This window comes from Adiantum capillus-veneris, chromosome 4, assembly GCF_014529385.1.
Source record: "Adiantum capillus-veneris isolate H3 chromosome 4, ASM1452938v2, whole genome shotgun sequence".
In the NCBI taxonomy this organism is placed as follows: Eukaryota; Viridiplantae; Streptophyta; class Polypodiopsida; order Polypodiales; family Pteridaceae; genus Adiantum; species Adiantum capillus-veneris.
Window position 1 is genome coordinate 74,878,692 of NC_140934.1, and position 18,859 is coordinate 74,897,550.

Here is an 18,859-nt window from a genome sequence, read left to right on the forward strand (position 1 = left end):
GATAGGAAAATCCATGTTTCCTTCTTCTGGCTGAGCCAGAATGCATCCTATTGCATATGCCGAAGCATCTATATGCACATGGAATATCTTCTCCCAATATGGTGATTTCAAGACTAGAGCAGTAATGAGTGCCTCTTTCAATTTCTTGAATGATTCCTCACACTCCTCTGTCCATTTAAAGTTCACTATTAGCCTGTAAAGTGGTTGGCCTATTATAGCGTACATGTAAATGAATCGTCTATAATATCCGCAATGTCCCATAAAGCTCTGTACTTGTTTCGCATTGGTTGGTCTAGGCATATCCACTATAACTTTTATCTTCTCGAAATCCGTGGATATTCCGTTTTGTGAGACAATATGTCCCAGAATTCTGCCCTGTCGGACCATAAACACACATTTCTCAGGATTGAGACAAATGCGATATGTCCTACATTTCTCAAATACTTTTCTTAGGTGTTCTAGATGCTCATCTCTCAGAAGAGAATGTACACATAAGTCATCCATGTATATTTCTAGAAACAACCTTAAGTATTCTTTGAAAGCATGCGTCATCAGCCTCTGGAAGGTTGCGGGAGCATTGGTTAGACCAAAAGGCATAACCCGATAAGCATAGATTCCCCACTCCGTTGCAAAAGCTGTTTTATGTTGATCTGTCGGTGCTATGGCTAGCTGGTTATATCCTGAAAAACCATCAAGAAAGGAGTATGTTGTTTTCCCTGATACACGCTCTAGAACATGATCAGTTATCGGCAGGGGATAATTGTCCCTGATTGTTGCAACATTCACTTTCTTTAAGTTGACACACACTCGGAGTTTTCCGTTCTTCTTGGGTACCACCACAATTGGAGATACCCAATCGGTGTGTTCAATCTTGTATATGAATTCAACTTCCATTAGCTTATCTATCTCTTCTTTGATTCACTTAGCAAACGTATCATTATATGTGTATGGTCTCTGTCTGCTAGGTTTTGCGTCTTGTTTTAGTGGGATTGTGTGTTGGCATATTGATGGGTCAACTCCCTTTAAGTCCTTATAAGACCATGCAAACACATCCCTGTACTCTCTGAGAAGACTCAAAAGTCTCTCTTCCTCGCTTGGAGACAAATCTGTGGCTATGTACACCGGTCTAGGTGTCTCACCTGGAGCTGCTAAATCAACTTTTTTTGCATCTTCCGGTCCGTCATAGGATTCGTTCTCCCTTCTCTCTCGAATAGGTTGGGTTAATACCACCTTTCTATCCTCTATTGTGAATTTCCTGTAGTGAGAGGGAACATCCATGTTTTCCTTGATTTTGGCGTTTTTGTCCTCTCCACTCTCAATTTCTGTCGTCCAAACTTCTTTCAGAGTTTTCTTGAGCTCTCTGTACTTGTTTCTACGTTCTAACTTGGACTCCGTGTGTTCTCTGTTGTGCTTGTTCTTTTCTGATTTTTCTGTTTCAGTTTTCGTTTCATTCCTTTGAACTTGATTTCTTGAGCTTCTTTTGTCTTTTCGTAAGCTCTTTTGATCATTGCCTCTCATTCTTCCAGAAATCTTGTCCTTAACACAATCTTCCGCCTTTACTAGCATTAGGAATTGATTTTTTCCTCTTATTCTAGGCATCGGATTGGTTCTAACCCCCTTTGTTTTTCTCTTTGCTCTATAGCGTTTCTGGCGTTGTTTAGTTTGGTTCGGAAAATCATAAAATCTGACATCCGTTATAGTTTCTTCGTTTCCGCTTGAATTGTCCGTTGACTCGTTGTCTGCTTCATTTCCCCACTCTGGATGATCGGGAATGTCGTGAAACACCTCTTCTTCATCTTCCTTTTCCAGTGTATCGTTCTTTTCATTTCTTTTTCGAGTATAGTTCTCAGCATGAAGTACGGAACCACGTCGTACCCGTCCTTGTCGCAAAATTTCATTGTGGGACCATCCGGAATTGCACAAACATCTAGGGTTGCTAGAATGTGTGTCCATTCTAATGGTTCAAGCGTGTCCTCTGGAAAGGGTTCTCCTATATAAGTTTCGTCTTCGATAGCCCTTTCTAAAACATATTCTTCTCGCCTCAGACTTCCACATTTCGAGGCTCCACACATCCATAACTCCTTGGGCTTACCTAGCCAAGCTGGAAATTCGGATCCCGCCAAAGTAGCTGAATCAAACTCCTCTACTGGTGTTCGGTTCACATCTTTGTAGCTATGGTCTCTCAGGTTCACACGTGTAGTGGTTTCCATATTTCTCAGGTATATGTGATCGTAGCCCCAATCCTGGACCATTTTCAATTGTCTCATGAATGGTCTTCCCAGTATGATATCATAGTTATTCTCCTTGCCAAAATTGACAATAGCAAAAGTATGTTTGTATTCAATGCCGCAAGAAGTTACTACGACTTTCTCTAATAACCCCATAGGTTTCTCTATGTGTCCATCTGCTAATTGGAGTTTCAACCTAGTCTTCCTTATTGCTGGTTTCCCCCATTTTTTCCAAATTTCTTTTGTAGCAATGGCTACCCCTGCTCCGCTATCTAGTATTGCCATCGTGTTCACGCCTTGGAATTCAACTAGTAAGGTTGTATTCCCCTCTTCACCTTCGCAATACTCTCCGACCTTGTTTAAGGGTACAGGCTTAGCGTTCTTTTGTGGTTTGCTCAGCTCTTGTATACCCTCTTGCAGTCTCAATGTTGGGTCTTTTATCCCAAATTTCTTCAAGCATTTTCCTACAGTGGTCCACATATGTGGTCTTAGCCTCAAAAGCTCAACTAGAGTGATAGTGCATGTCACTGGTGTTGACAAGATCTCTATCAATCCTTGCGAGTCCATGACTTTTTCTGATGAAATTCTTCGTGAGGGAAGTGCTCTAATCTCGGATTTTTCTTCATACTCTCCTAAGTATGAAGGTAAGGTATCTAGTGAATGAGGTTTGCTCTCCATTGTTCTAACAGAGCCCCCATCTCCCCAGTAAGATTGCAGATCCAAGTCCACTTGAGATCCTGCCTCAAATTCCACTATGGGAGGATTCCTGATGTCCTTTTCCCAATTTGTCTGATTAGCTTGGCAACTTAGCTCGTTTGCAAAGTTTGCCTCTCTCACTTGTTTCCAAAATTCATTGTAATCCTCATCTCTTCTGTAAGACCTCTGTATGACTGGATGAAAACTCTCTATCTCCTGATCGGTTGTGTTCAATACTATGGGGTCATCCTTGTGTGTATTTTCAGGCTTTTGTGCACTGGGAGTCTTTTCAGCTACCCGTGAAATGATAGTCTCTTGCTGAATTGGGTTTTTCGTTCCACAATTCATTGTTTCTCTTGGTGGTTCTAATAAGGCTTGTGCAGTCTCGATCATTCTCTGGCACATTTCAAGTCTCTGCTTTTCCAATTCCGCGTTTGGGTATGTCATCCACCTCTGTTCTTGTGTTTGGTTGTTCTTTAACCTAGCTTTGTAAGCTCTCATCAGTGCGTCCAATGGTTCGTGTACTTTGTCAACTAGCATTGATCCCCCTGAGCTTAAGCTCGTTGTCTCTTTGATACTCTTTTGTTTCGTTCTTTCCGGGCTCATCTCTCGTTTCCCGTTTTGACTCTCAAGTTTTTCTAATCTATCTTTAGTTTGCTTTAGTTCCTCAGCTAGAATAGCATCTTCACGTTCTTTTCTCAACTTCATGCGTGCTTTTCCAGTTTTCCATGTGTTTCTCTGACTCCGCAGTCCTTGACTAACCACTTCAGTCGCTAACTTTCCATTCTCAGGTTCTCTAGTGGTTTTCTTAGCTTGAGCTCTAGTAACAACTTGCGTTGGTATCAGAGTTTCATTTTCAGACCCACTGCTAGTAGGAATAGTTTCTAGCATATTCAATGTCATCTTTTGCACTTTGTTTGGATTCTTTGAACAATCCTCAATGAAGTGAGTAACCCCACACTCAGTGCAATAAGCGTTAATTCTAATGATTTCCGTATGTGGACAAACATTCATCAGATGGTCACCTCCACACTTGTAACAGGGTCCTAGTGCTGGTCTTGGTCCCACTTGATTCGTCCTTTGTGGATAGGATGGTCTTTGTCCTGTTAACCCTCCATGAGCTATGAACATCAATGTTCTTGCGTCCAAATTGTATCTCTCTTCATCAGAAGCACTTGTAACTGTTGGTGTTTCAACATTCCCAATCATGCCCCATGGTTCTGGTTGTTTGGGTTCTTCTGGTGGGTAATACACAGTTGGAGACATGTGTGCACCAGATTCTTCATAATAGGCTTGAACAGGCACTAAGGCTTGTTCTTCATGATTCTCTAAGGTTCGTGCATATCTAATGCCCACTGGTCTTGCTCCTGGTAAAGGTGGTTGTTGTCCCAATACCGGTTGCGGTCTTTCTATCCCCATAGGTCCTGGTACATTTCCCGTTGGGTATCGAGGTACTGGATGTACCTGAGGTGGTGCTAATTGAGCAGGAGGTGCATACTGATGCTCCCTTACATACCCTTTGTTGTAATAGCACTCCTCTGTTGGATGGTTTGTCCATTTTTGTTCAATAGCACACCATTTCAGTGGTTTTGGCAATGGTTTTTGGTATGGTGCCATCCTTTTTAGAGCATCTTCTATTATTTGCTCTACATTTGGCATGGTTGTTGTTTGAACATTCTTTTTAGTGGTAGTCTCGCTAGCTATGGAGGAAGAGCTACTGGATGCAAAATCTGTATCCGCTGACACCTCTCCATAAACCGTACAGTTATCCACTAAGTACAATGCTTCTCTCGAAACTTGTACAAGCTTTCAAGTGCAAGTCCTTCTTGAGAGTGTCGTTTCTCAATCCTTCAATAAAGAGAACAGATAGTCTGTCATCTTGTGGTCGTTCACGTACTGGACATCTCTCAATGTATTGTTTGAAGCAAAGTGAAGCTTCCTTCACTTTTTCGTGTTCTCTCTGTTTAAAAGCATATATTTGTGAGACCGTATTGTGCTTAATCCCTCGTTTTGAGAATTCCTCAGCAAACTCTCTTAGCAAATGGTCAATGTCATGGAATCCCCCTCTGTTCAGTGGTTGAAACCATGTCAATGCCGTACCTTCTAGAGTAAGACCAAATCCCTCGTATTGTGTATGGAAATCTGTTATCTGCTCAGCTCTTAAGACTTGCTTAAAGAGTGACACATGTGCATACGGATCTCCTGAACCACCATACTTGGTATACACTTGGCTACTTGAGATGGTCTCATACGCCTATGGTCTGCTACCAATCTCATTGCTCCTGTGTCCCGGCTAAAGCTTTCTCTAGCATCATGGACTTCATGGGTTACCCTTGTCGGTTCCCCTGCCCCGAGTCTACTACTAGGAGGTAAATGTGATGGTTCCGCTTCGAATCTTGGACCTGGAGTGGTATACGTGGGGATTGGAACTGCACTACCTCGATTCGTATCCATTGACTCTCTGGAATGTAATGATCCCATTGGTCCGGGCTTCGAGTACTGAGGTTGACTGAAAGAGTCAGCAGCCTGAGTTCTTTGTCCTCCTGTTGTCATTGGGTTTTGCACTCCATTTGTTGGTGCTGGTCTTTGTGAGCTAGAAGTAACATAATACTGATGTAGTGGTCCCCCAAAGTATGTATATCCTTCTAATTCTTTCTTGCCCATTGTTGAGTATTGCCTCCCATACTTGTCGTAAGCGGCAATTTTCACTTCCGATCCCTCTGTGTAGGTAAAGACATAAAGTCTTTTTTGGTCTGTCAACTCTCCGGTGTAGGGTTCTTCACATCTATAATAGAGATCTTGCTCCCCATTATTATATTTGTATAGCCCCACATAGATGTTATCAGTGTTGATCCTTGTAGTTTCATTCTCCTTATTTCTATCAGGGAAGTTCATTATTGGTGCCTTCTCCTTAAGTTCTTCATCTACTTTGGCTTTGGTGCCCATCAATCCCCACTTGTCCACAATGTTAGGGTTTAGGACTACCAAGTATATGGTACCCTCGTCATCTAGATATCTATCTCCGCTATAGCTCACAGGCACTAAGTCCTTGAACTCACTAGATCTATCTTCTGTCTTTACACAATAGCGGTCCATTCCATCTTTGTAGATCTTGGCACCTTGCTCATTGTCGTACTGGTATTTTATGAACAATAGCTTCATTGTGGCGGAAGGGTTTGATGATCCTGCTGCCATATTTTCTCTGTTGTTCAGGTTCAAGTGTTCCAAGTGTTCGGTGAAAATCTCGTAAGATCTCTCCGAAGAAGTATCAGAAACACTTCCTTCAAAGATCGGCTCTAATGGTTGCACCCAACTTTGGTTTACACTTCCCTCGGTTAATATGACACTTGCTTGTTCCCCTTGTTTTGGTTGGTTATTCTAGAGATTCCTGCCCGATCTCAAATTCATCAATTCCCCTAAAGGACTTTAACTTTTCCGTCTCGGCAATTTGTTTTCCCAAGTTTTTGTGGTTAGAATTGATCCAAACTGATTGATACTTGGTCAATTGTTTAATCTTATCAGTTGAACAACTTCTGTTTCATCAAGTGAGAATTTTGTTGCAGTTATGCTGAAAAAGACATTATACGCGTATGATGTCTTTTTTTCACAGATTTGGACTATTTTGGTTATGCTCACTCTCAGTAGCCCCCTTATGCTCTGTTCACTCACAAAATTCAGTTTGAACTCTGTTTGAGCAAGTTATGGCTAATTTAGGCTTTTCTTGGCAATTTTCCGCTTTTGATTTGTTTTGGGTCAATTGTGATCCAAATGGGATGAAACTTGAAATATAACCTCTAGATAGCTATTACAATGGATCTGTGTTGGCAAAGTATCAAAATATGTCCAAAATTAGGTAAAAGACATCATACGCGTATGATGTCTTTTTCATCAATTTGGGTCAAGACTTGATATTTATGCTTTCTACAGTGTTTGTAACAATCTTGTCAGGTCAGATATCAAAAATAAGCAGTGGATGTGCTAAAAGACATTATACGCGTATGATGTCTTTTGTCCCAGATTTAGACTATTCTTGGTTTTAAGCCTTCTCCAATGTTTATAATTGAGTTTCAAGTGTTTTTGTCAGGTTTGAATGTAAAAACAAGATCTGAATCCAAAATTTCCTATTCTTTGCGTTTCTTGGACTCCGACTTGTCTTTTTGGGTTTCTTTGAGTGTTAATGCTCTTGTTTTAAGTTGAAATTAGGGTATAACCCCCCTTTTGAACACTCTGGTAAAGTCAAAAGTTCTGTTTTGGTCTCTGTTTGGTCATTTAGACATAATACGCGTATGATGTCTAAAGTTGCAGATTTCCAGATTTTTGGCACAGAATCCTTCCTAAAGCTTTCTCAAGTGCTCAGCAACTCCCAGATACACAGAAACTTTCTCTGACTTTTGTTTATTGCAAGTTTCACTACTAACTCAACGGTTTAGTGATCTAACATGCAATCAACCATATCAAGCAAATACTCCAATGATTACTAGCTCTAGATCAAGATCAAATGAAGTCCTACCTAAGCTATTCCTAATCATAAAATGGGTTTGGTAATTGTGATTTTAAAGAGATCCACTGCCACTCACGGGCTAGCAAATTCTTCTTCTATCAACAACTACTCAACACCAACAAAACAACAAACAAATCTAAGCTAAACTAAAAATACTATCAACACGGAAGACCCAGGAATACCCCACTTCCTAGTATCTCTCGAGATCTTCGGAGTCCACCACTCCTAGATCTTTTCTAACTAAAGTATACAAAGTAGTTTATACGACTCACCTCGTAGGATTAGTCTAAGGTCACCTACTTAGGGCTCTCGTCCCCGGCAGCGGCGCCAAATGTTAAGGCGGTTACGCCGCTAGCGGAAGCTAAATAGCGAGAACTCAACCAACAACAGAATTTGTCGGACGAGGACGGAGTTTGACCCGCAGGCGCATGGAAACAACTAGGTGGGTGTCAAATCACCTACTCGACCTTCTAATGACAATCACTACTAAGGAAATCAAATCTAAGTTCTAAAATACGTAAGTGACTGAAATCCGTACTACGAACGAATGCTATATGAAACAAGATCTAGAATCATTGAATCGATCTCAAACTCAAGGGGAAGTCTATACACTAGGTAAGAACAACACCCTAAAGACTTGAACTGCAAAATCAACCTATAACCACTCCGTGTGGTAAACGCGTATGAAGACAGGCCGAAATATACAGGTGACCGAAACTTGACCCCGATGGTACTAATGTGTAGCTCTACTCGTTGTGGTTCTATAGATATGTTGCACGCTCAATTCCGACACACGAGTTGGAAGAAAACTCACACCGAAGCTCGCAGGAACTTACCACACATAAAAGCCGATAGCGCGCACTCTTGGTATCTGTGCGTAGCTCTTGCCGTTGCTAACACAATGGCGGTGTTGCTTCTCCAATGGCGGCTCCGTAGCTCGCGTAGCAAGTAGATAAGACTCTCTCTCTCTCTCTCTCTCTCTCTCTCTCTCTCTCTCTCTCTCTCTCTCAGACACAGTCACGGCGCTCAAAAACTCACTTTGATTAATAATCTGAATCCCCCTTAGGTTACAAAAACTTTGGCTTATATACCTCAGCCTTGGAGGTGAGAACATCTCTAACTAATTACATCAGCAAGTGAAATTACTTCGAGATTACAAGCTGGAAACTCAATTGAGTCCCGTTACTTAATGAATGGCTCAAATCAAAATTAATGTCGGAAAGACATTTATTACAATCAATGGTTACAAAATGATGAGTGTGAGCAAAAATGTGGGTGTGATCCTCTGCTGGCTCAACAAAAGAGAACTCCAAAAAATGGTGTCCATGTTAGCTTGCTGCTAACATTCCCCCCCTCCTCGCCTGTGTCGTCCCTTGACACAGTTTTATGGGCTGAAATAGTCTTTGGGTTGACGGCTGGCGAGGCGGTCTTTAAGTGCGTCCAGTGCCTTCTGGTATCTGATTCTTCGTTCTTTATCGGGCACTTGCAGAAATTGCATTGTGATTTGATTCTTCAGCTCCGCCGATGAGTAGCCTACAAACCTGGATGTTAGGTTGCTGATCACCGGCCCAAATATCTTCGTTCGCCAGGTGAAGAATCTAGTGTAGAATGATTCTTCAAAGGCTAGCATATTATTCGATGGCAGGAACATGCATCTGGCATAGAATCTGTAAAGGACCTCCTCTGAAGGTTGCCCACTCAGATCGTAGCATAAGCCTTTGTTTCCTTCCAAGAATGATAGCCATGGGGCTCCTGTTTGTTTAGGCTCATTAAACTCTTGTATACATGTGAGCAGCATTCTACAGGTTAGGGTTTCACCATGTATTCCTCTGTCGATTGGCCTCTCTCTGGAGCTGGCAGCCTGAGGAAGTTGAGCCAAGTTGGCCTCTTCTTTTGCAGTGCTTCATGTGCTTGCCATGTCCTTACTCTGGGTACAGGACAGAAGGTTGGATCTCTTTGTAGGGCTACAGGTGCTCTTGTGAACAAAATCAAGTATTTCAAATTCTTGTTCAACCAGCTTAACCTCCACTTTGGGTGGTCTTTATCTGCGCCATCTTCTTGCATATCCTTGTACACCCTTTCTTTCACATGTAATAGTTCTACTTTGATGAGAGGGTATGGCAGGTATTGTTGGTGCCATTGAGCATTGATCTAATTGGGAGTGAATTGAGTGACTTTGACAGAGTGTAAAAACTCTCAACTCCCAATCCATAGCGGCTTTCCACTGCTCATCCACCTCTAGGGCGATCTTCTCCTTCAATGCGTCTTCTTCAGCTTTTGACAATTGGACCATTGGCACTGTGTCTGCATCTGTGATATGAACCTGAAAATCTTCCTCACCACTTGGCTCTGCTGTGGACTATGTCTCAAACTCAGCAAAAGAGACTGAGGTTTTGTCTATCTGTGGCAGCTCTGAATGCCTACCTCTTACTGCGTGTCTGGTTTTCCATCTCGGAGGAGTTGATTTATCCACTTGAGTTCTACTATCTCCTTTAGAAGCTCCTCCTCTCTCTGAACCCGCATCAGTGCCAAGTCCCTGCGCTATGATTGTTCTAACTTTAATTCCAATTCTTGGTCCTTGTTTTTCTTTTCAAGTGCCTTGTACACTTCATCAATTCCTTTGATCTAGGCCACGGCTGAATTTTCTCTAATTTTCCATAAGAAAATGGCCTGATCATTGATCCTCTGTTCAAAATATGCAAAGAAGCATTGGAAACATCTAATTGCACCGGAATAGTTTGAGCTGATAGAGAGGTTGTAAGAAGTTCATTTGTAACTTCTGTCGGCTGCTCATCTTTTTCTTTGCAGGCATCAAACAGTTTAGTGAGTAGATCACCTAACTCCACCATTTCTTTTTGTTGCCTATCTCTGGCCAATTGATGTTGTTCTGCTTCTGCCTTCAGCTCTTGCACCTTTTGTTAAGTATGGAGCCTGATTTACCCTTGTAATTTTCTGTGGTAAAAGCGCACATTTGTAAGGCCCCCATTATGAGGAGAAGCCATCGTGCGTGAAGGAAAATCACTCACTGGAAACCAAAATTTTCATGGACAAGAATCACGGGCAACTTTAGGGGCCTCGGGGACGGAGGCCCCCGATACTTTTTTTTCCCCTCGCCGGAATATTCCTTTTCGCCGGAATATTATGGCCAGACGGCAGCCGAAAAGTGGTCAGAAAACAATCGGTCGGTTGGCCGGTGGCCGGTGGTCGGAAGTCAATGGCCGATGGCTGGTGGCCGAATTCAAAAGCGGACTTGTCTTCTCAAGGGCGGCCACACATGGGCGGATTGGAGGGTCCGATTTGGACTTATTCGCACAAGGGTGGCTACACATGGCTGCCTCTCATAAGAGAGGGCAGCCCTTTTGGCCTATAAAAGGAGGCCATTTCTACACACATTTCATAGTGTGAAGTTGATGCAACAAGGTGAGTGTGAGGTGGTGAGAGTGAAGCAAGGCGGGAGCTCTATTAAGGGTTTAATCCCTTTGTAAACTACTTCGTCTTTTGAAGTGCTAAAGCCATTGAGTGGCTGCTTTCCCGTAGACGTAGCCCACATTGGGTGAACCACGTATATCGTGTGTACTCTCTCTCTCTCTCTCTCTCTCTCTCTCTACTCTATAATCTCTTGTGTGTGAAATCTATCTCTCTCCATTAAGTAATCTACTCAAAAATCTATTTAGCTACGTCTTATTTCCTAACAATTGGTATCAGAGCAAGGTTTGCTCGTAGCTAAATTATCTCAAGGAAAGGATTCCTTGAATTGAGTGAGAGTTATGGCGGAGGAAGGGAAGCTCAAGATTGAGAAGTTCAACGGCAAAAACTACCAACATTGGAAGATACAGATTGAAGACTATCTCTACCAGAAGGACCTCTATTTGCCACACTAAGCGGTCTTGCAAAGAAGCCCGCAACAATGGCAGATGAAGCATGGATTGTCCTTGATCGAAAGGCACTGGGAACAATCCGGTTAAGCTTGGCGTCAACGGTGGCCTTCAATGTTTCGGAGATGAAGACCACGGAGGACTTGATGAAGTCACTTGACGACTTCTACGAGAAACCATCAGCATCCAATAAGGTATTTCTTATGAAGCGCTTGTTCAATCTAAAGATGGCAGAGAATGGTTCAGTTGCAGAACACCTAAATGACTTTAACACAAACATAAGTCAACTTCGATCGGTGAAAATCAATTTCGATGACGAAGTGTGAGCTCTCCTTATACTATCATCTCTACCGGATAGTTGGGACAGCCTTGTGATGGCTGTAAGTAATTCTATCTCTGGTACAAATACTCTTAAGTTTGATGATGTTGTGGGTGTTCTCCTAAGCGAGGAAATACGAAGGAGAATCATCAAGTGCTGCATTGTCAGTGGAAACAAGAGGAAGGCCTAAGGAGAGGTTCAAAATCCAAAAGGGTCGTGATCGCTCAAGACGGAGCAAGTCACACACAAAGTCAGTTCTTGAATGTTGGAACTGCGGTAAGAAGGGCCACGTCAAGAAGGATTGCTGGTCCAAGAAGAAGAAGGAGACTGAGTCTCAAGACAACAAGCCAACATCGGAGGCCAATGTGGCAGGTAAAGTAGAGCAAGATGCTCTAATTCTCTCATTAGACAATGTGTTTAATTCTTGGATAGTAGATTCCGGGGCTTCATTCCATGCGACACCACACAAGCAACATTTCCAAGATTACACCAAAGGTAATTTTGGGTATGTATACTTGGGAGATGATGAATCTTGTGATATTGTCGGCAAAGGTACAGTTTCTGTCAAAACTGCTAACGGAAATGAATGGAAGCTTGAAGATGTTAGGCATGTTCCTTCTCTTCGCAAAAATTTCATCTCTAAAGGACAATTGGACGATGAAGGTCACAACATTGAATTCAGAAACAAACGGTGGAAGATCTCAAAGGGATCTTTGGTGGTTGCCAAGGGAGAAAAGGTCGATACACTTTACTTGTGTACTATTAGCATGCAACCTTCAGCTTGTGCAACAACTACAGAAGTTGATAGTGCGGTGTGGCACTATCGACTTGGGCATATGAGTGCCAAAGGAATGCAAATCCTTCAAACAAAGAAGCTTCTACCAGGTTTGAAAGAAGTGGACTTAGAGTTCTGTGAAGATTGTGTTTATGGTAAACAAAAGAGGGTAAAATTTTAAAAATCAAGAAATGAAAGAAAAAATAAAAAACTTGAGTTGGTTCATTCTGATGTTTGGGGTCCTGCAAGTACACCATCACTTGGTGGCTCATTGTACTATGTAACATTCATAGACGATGCGACTAGAAAAACATGGGTTTATGTCATGAAGAATAAATCCGATGTATTTTCCATATTTCAAAGGTGGAAAGCCTTTGTGGAGAATGAAACAGGTACCAAGGTTAAATGCCTCAGATCCGACAATGGAGGTGAATATTGCAGTCAAGCTTTTGAAAGCTTTTGTGCTAGCAATGGCATTCGGAGGCAAAGGACAACCCCAAGGACACCTCAACAAAATAGGATTTCGGAAAAGATGAACAGGACAATCATGGAGCGAGCACGAAGCATGCGGCTACATGCAAGACTACCGCTTGAGCTTTGGGCGGAAGCTATAAGTACGTCTGTGTACTTAATCAACCGGTCACCCTCAATGGCATTGGATGGGGGAGTTCCAGAAGAGACATGGATAGGTAAACCGGTGAATTATGCATTTCTCAAAGTGTTTGGGTGTGAGGCTTTCATGCACATAGATAGAAGCCTAAGATCAAAGCTAGATGCAAAGTCCAAAAAGTGTTTCTTCATTGGCTATGGAGAAGGTGACTTTGGGTATCGCCTATGGAATCCTGAAGATGGTAAAATCTTAAGGAGTAGGGATGTAATTTTTAACGAACAAAATATGTACAAAGATTACTTCGAAAGAAAACAAACAAAAGAAACAGGTGATGAGTACATGGAGCTTGAGGACGGTGAAGACTCAAGGACTGCAAACGGTGACAATGTGCAACAACGTCAACCAAATGAGGAGCCTCAACCTATTCCCCGAAGATCTACAAGAGCAAGTAGACCTCCAGAAAGGTTTGTTCCTTCCTTCAACCATCTCTTGATCTCAGATTCTGGAGAGCCGGAATCATACGAAGAAGCTATGCAACATGAATCCAAAGAAGAATGGACGAAGAGCATGCAAGTGAAGATGGACTCACTACATCACAACCAAACATGGGAGTTGGTTGAGTTGCCTAAAGGTAAGCGGGCACTTCAAAACAAATGGGTGTACAAGCTGAAGGAAGAAAAGGTACAAGTCTAGGCTTGTGGTAAAAGGGTTTTCTAAAAAGAAAGGTATTGACTTCAATGAAATATTTTCTCCTGTTGTAAAAATGAACTCAATTAGGCTTGTCTTAAGCCTTGTGGCTGCTCATGATTTAAATCTCGAGCAAATGGATGTAAATACGGCATTCCCTCACGGTGACTTAGAGGAGGAAATCTACATGCTTCAACCAAAGGGGTATGAAGTAAAAGGTGAGGAGAAAATGGTTTGCAGATTAAAGAAGAGCTTGTATGGTTTAAATCAAGCATCAAGACAATGGTACTTGAAGTTTGATCGATGGATGTTGGATCATGGATTCACAAGATGCAACTCGGATCACTGCGTCTACACGAAGAATTTGGGAGATGGGAAGTTCATCATCCTAATGTTGTATGTTGATGACATGTTGATTGCAAGTGCTAACATACAGGACATCAAAGACCTAAAAGAGGAGCTGTCTAAATCTTTTTCAATGAAAGATTTAGGTGTTGCAAAGAGGATACTTGGTATGAAAATATCAAGGGACAGGACGAAGAAGACAATAAAGCTATCTCAAGAAGATTACATCAAGAAGGTACTAGAAAGGTTTGCAATGCAAAATGCAAAACCAGTTTCTACACCTTTGGCTAGTCATTTTAAACTAACGAAGGATATGTGTCCAAAGACACAAGAGGAGATAGCCTATATGTCTAAAGTTCCATATGCTGCAGCGGTAGGTTCTCTAATGTATGCTATGGTCTGGACAAGGCTAGACATTGCACATGCAGTGGGAGTTGTGAGTAGGTTCATGGACAACCCAGGTAAAGAGCATTGGCAAGCTGTGAAGCGGATACTTAGGTATTTTAAAGGGACAACAAAAAATGCTTTGTATTTTGGAGAAACTGATATTTTTCTAGAAGGGTATGCTGATGCAGATATGGCAGGTGACAAAGATACTCGAAGGAGCACTACTGGCTATGTGTTCATGGTTGGAGGCACAGCAGTAAGCTGGGCTTCAAAGCTGCAGAAAGTGGTTTCACTTTCTACCACGGAAGCAAAGTATGTAGCAATGACGGAGGCAAGCAAAGAAATTCTGTGGCTTCACAGATTCTTAGAAGAGCTTGGATTCAAACAAGACAATTGTGTCTTGTATAGTTATAGCCAAAGCACTATCCATCTTGCAAAGAACTCAGCCTTTCATTCAAGGACAAAGCACATTGAAGTGAGATATCACTTCATACGCACTCTTTTGGAAGAGGGACAACTAAAGCTAGGAAAGGTGCATACAAGTGAAAATTCTGCAGGCATGTTTACAAAGGTAGTCAACAAAGAGAAGTTGAGCCTTTGCTCATCTTCAATCGGCATTCAAGGATAAGAAGCCAGGATGGAAAGCAGTCACAGGTTTGGTTTGGAGATCAGTCTCCAAGTGGGAGATTGTTAAGTATGGAGCCTGATTTACCCTTCTAATTTTTTGTGGTAAAAGCGCACATTTGTAAGGCCCCCATTATGAGGAGAAGCCATCGTGCGTGAAGGAAAATCACTCACCGGAAACCAAAATTTTCACTGACAAGAATCAGGGGCAACTTTAGGGGAATATTCCTTTTCGCCGGAATATTCTGGCCGGACGGCGGCCGAAAAGTGGTCGAAAAACAACCGGTCGGTTGGTCGGTGGCCGGTAGTCAATGGCCGATGGCCGGTAGTCGGAAGTCAATGGCCGGTGGCTGGTGGCCGAATTCAATGGCCGGTGGCCAAATTCAAAAGCGGACTTGTCTTCTCAAGAGCGGCCGCACATGGGCGGATTGGAGGGTCCGATTTGGACTTATTCGCACAAGGGCGGCTACACATGGCTGCCTCTCATAAGAGAGGGCAACCCTTTTGGCCTATAAAAGGAGGCCATTTCTACACACATTTCATAGTGTGAAGTTGATGCAACAAGGTGAGTGTGAGGTGGTGAGAGTGAAGCAAGGCGGGAGCTCTATTAAGGGTTTAATCCCTTTGTAAACTACTTCTTCTTTTGAAGTGCTAAAGCCATTGAGTGGCTGCTTTCCCGTGGACGTAGCCCACATTGGGTGAACCACGTATATCGTGTGTACTCTCTCTCTCTCTCTCTCTCTCTCTCTCTCTCTCTCTCTCTCTCTCTCTCTCTCTCTCTCTCTACTCTATAATCTCTTGTGTGTGAAATCTATCTCTCTCCATTAAGTAATCTACTCAAAAATCTATTTAGCTACGTCTTATTTCCTAACAGCACCTACCTTTGGAGATCAGTGATGGAAATCATCATATCTTCTAGCTCTCCTTGGAGAGCGTCAATCACACTTTCAAGTTCCTTGGTCTTTGTGCTGTGGTTTAAAGCTGCTGAATAGAGTCTCTCTGTCATTTCCTGCATCTGACGTGCATATTCATTGACCTATATTATTACTTCATCGTTTGACTGCCACTCCTCCTGTCTTGCCAGCTGGGATGTGCCTGCAGCCTCGTGTGTGGCCTCTTGCTGCGTCGTAACTGCTGGTGGTTCTTGTGTGGAGGTAGATGGTCGGTCCTCTTCTTGGGTATCCTGAGGCTTTACCTTGGAAATTTCTGGCTGAGTAGAAGTGGAGGGTGTTGTCTCAACCCTTGATGTCTCTTCAGGTGCCGACCTTTCTTTCTTTTCTGGCTCGGGCTCCGTCTGATGTGCACTGGTAGGCGCTTTTCCGCATCTGCTTCCTTATCAGTCTCTTCTTCAGATCGACTTGCCTTTTCCTCTTCTGGCTTTTGAGTATCTTCAGTTGTCTTCTCCGGTTCCGGCTCGGCTTCTTTTTCTTTTTGTTCATCGGGGTGGTCAGCTTCATGTGTAGATTTTGTTTGTTGAGTGGACTCAGAATCTTTCTCTTTGTTAGGCTCTGCTTCTTCATTAGTGTCTTTGCCTGCAGGTGATGGTGGTGGGCTAGACATGGGATGGTCTTGTTGTTCTGGAGGCGATGAGGTGGGTCGAGGAGATCCATGACTTTGCTCTTGGTTAGCCATTTCCTCGTCTTGCCTTTGGTCTTCTGCTTCCTTGGCTTTGTTGTAGCTTCTTTTGCTTCCTTCAGCTTTAGCGCTTCGGCCTCTTGGTACATTCTTTCTAAATATTATGTTGGATCATCTGCCTCTTTTCTTGTATGATGCTTTGTTCGAGGGCCTTTAAGTCCTACAAGTACCCATTTTTCTGGGTCCTTCCCTTGTGCTTGCCTACTGTGCTGGTACGCCTGTTTTTCTCTTTCAAAGCGCACTTGTTTTTGAGCTGGCTCTTCTTGGTGTGCGGCCACAACTTTTCTTTTCATCTCTTCTCTCCGAGCTCTCTTTTCTTTGTTGTCAGAGCTCTCGTTGCTGTGCCATTCCGGCGAGCTGTCAGCTGACTCATCAATCATCAGATTTATGTGATCTTTTACCTGACCTTGTAGCTCGTGGAGAGGGTTGTGCTGCCAAGATCCATGTATTCTGATCAAGGGCAGGTAGTAGGTTGTCGGGCATGCCGATGGCATGATATGCTATTCTAGTCAACACCTCTGGCGCACCCAAGTACATGATTTTTCCTTCCTTCTTGGTGCCCTTCAAGGTTGTCAAGACATACTGCACGTGGCCCACGGCTGTCTTGTTGTCGACTTGAGAACCTGAGTGAAGGTGGTGGCCACGGCGTGATTTGGTGTAGTGTACCTTTGTGGGCTTTTTGCCAGAAAATGGAATTGTTGATGGTACAAAAATCCTGGTCGTTCCACCTGTTTGTGGATAAGATCGACGAATGTAGTCGCGGCTATCTTTTTGGTAAATGTGCCTGCGGTTTTTCTGTCTCTTGCCCGCATGGTCATTCCTTCAGTGGGCAGTCTGAGTGCCTCTACCACTATCTCTTTTGTGATCACTACCTCGACCTTGTTCCCTTGGGTGTCTGATATCTATGCGGTTCCGTCTTCTTTGATGATGGATAGAAGCTCGTAGGCTTTCTAAAAGTCCACTCCGTAAGGCTCTTGTTCATAGAAATGCCTGAGCCCCAACCTGTGGTTAGCTTCCTTGGTTTCTGGCTTGGCAGCTACATCATAGACTTCTTTGGGTAGGAGTTGCAACTCCACCTGATTCCCCTCTTCACTCTTGAACCTACCAGTGAAGACCGTAGTGTGGTGCTCTTCCAACTGTTCTCTAGAAAGGTAGGATGCCTTTGCCGCTTTGACTCACTCGGGGTCTAGTTGATACGCGGGTAGTTCTTGTACTTTCTCTTTTTGGTTTAGCTTCTTCTTGGCCCTCTTCGCTGCTTGCATTGCTCCTGTGCAATGAATACACTGCAAAGTTAGCAGATTTATCAGAATCTTCTCTGAAATGTCCTTTAGGATGAAATGTTGACAAGATGGTCCAATTTGCTTTAAATCAATTTTTGAACTAGCAAAGATGCATAAAAACATGCAAGGAACAAAACTGCATGGTCAAAACAAAAATTTGAAGCCAAAGAAAATAATCGCGATTATTTACAACTGAGGAAAATTTTTAACTTTTTGCAAACTTGGCTTTATAGGCTTGAAGTATATACCAAATACATGCTCTGAGTGAAATATGGGATCATTTGGATGTACAGGGTGAAAATGGTATCAGATTTTGGCTTTAGGTCTCTGAAGCAGTACATATAAAGGAAATTTGAGATTTTGAACTCCAAATGGATTCAAAATTGGCTAGTGGGCTTAACACATCATGTACTTTGGATGTATGATGACAAAATATCCAAATTCCCCAATTTTGACCAGAAAGTAAATAATCGCGATTATTAACTTTTCTTCCAAAATTGACATTTTTTGGTCAAATTTGTTCTAGGCATTGTATAGACCTTGTATATGAGATACGAGGTGATTTGGATCAAGAAAAGTTGTTCATAACCCAAATTTTGGCTTGCAAAGACTTCTTTGCGTTTTTTTGGTAATTTTACAAGTAATGGGTGGTCATTTTGGCTTATACTTGAGTTTTGGCATGTAATAGGTGTGTACACATGATAGGTGAGATGATTTGATAATTTTCAAGCAAAACTGATGCAAAAGTAAATAATCACGATTATTTACAAGAGTGACAAAAACTTTGCAAAACCTACAAATTTTGACATAAACATGTTTCATACACCTAATACAAGTCCTAAATTGAATTTGGTCAAGTTTGATCATGTCGGCATCACTTTGTGCTCTGTCGACTCT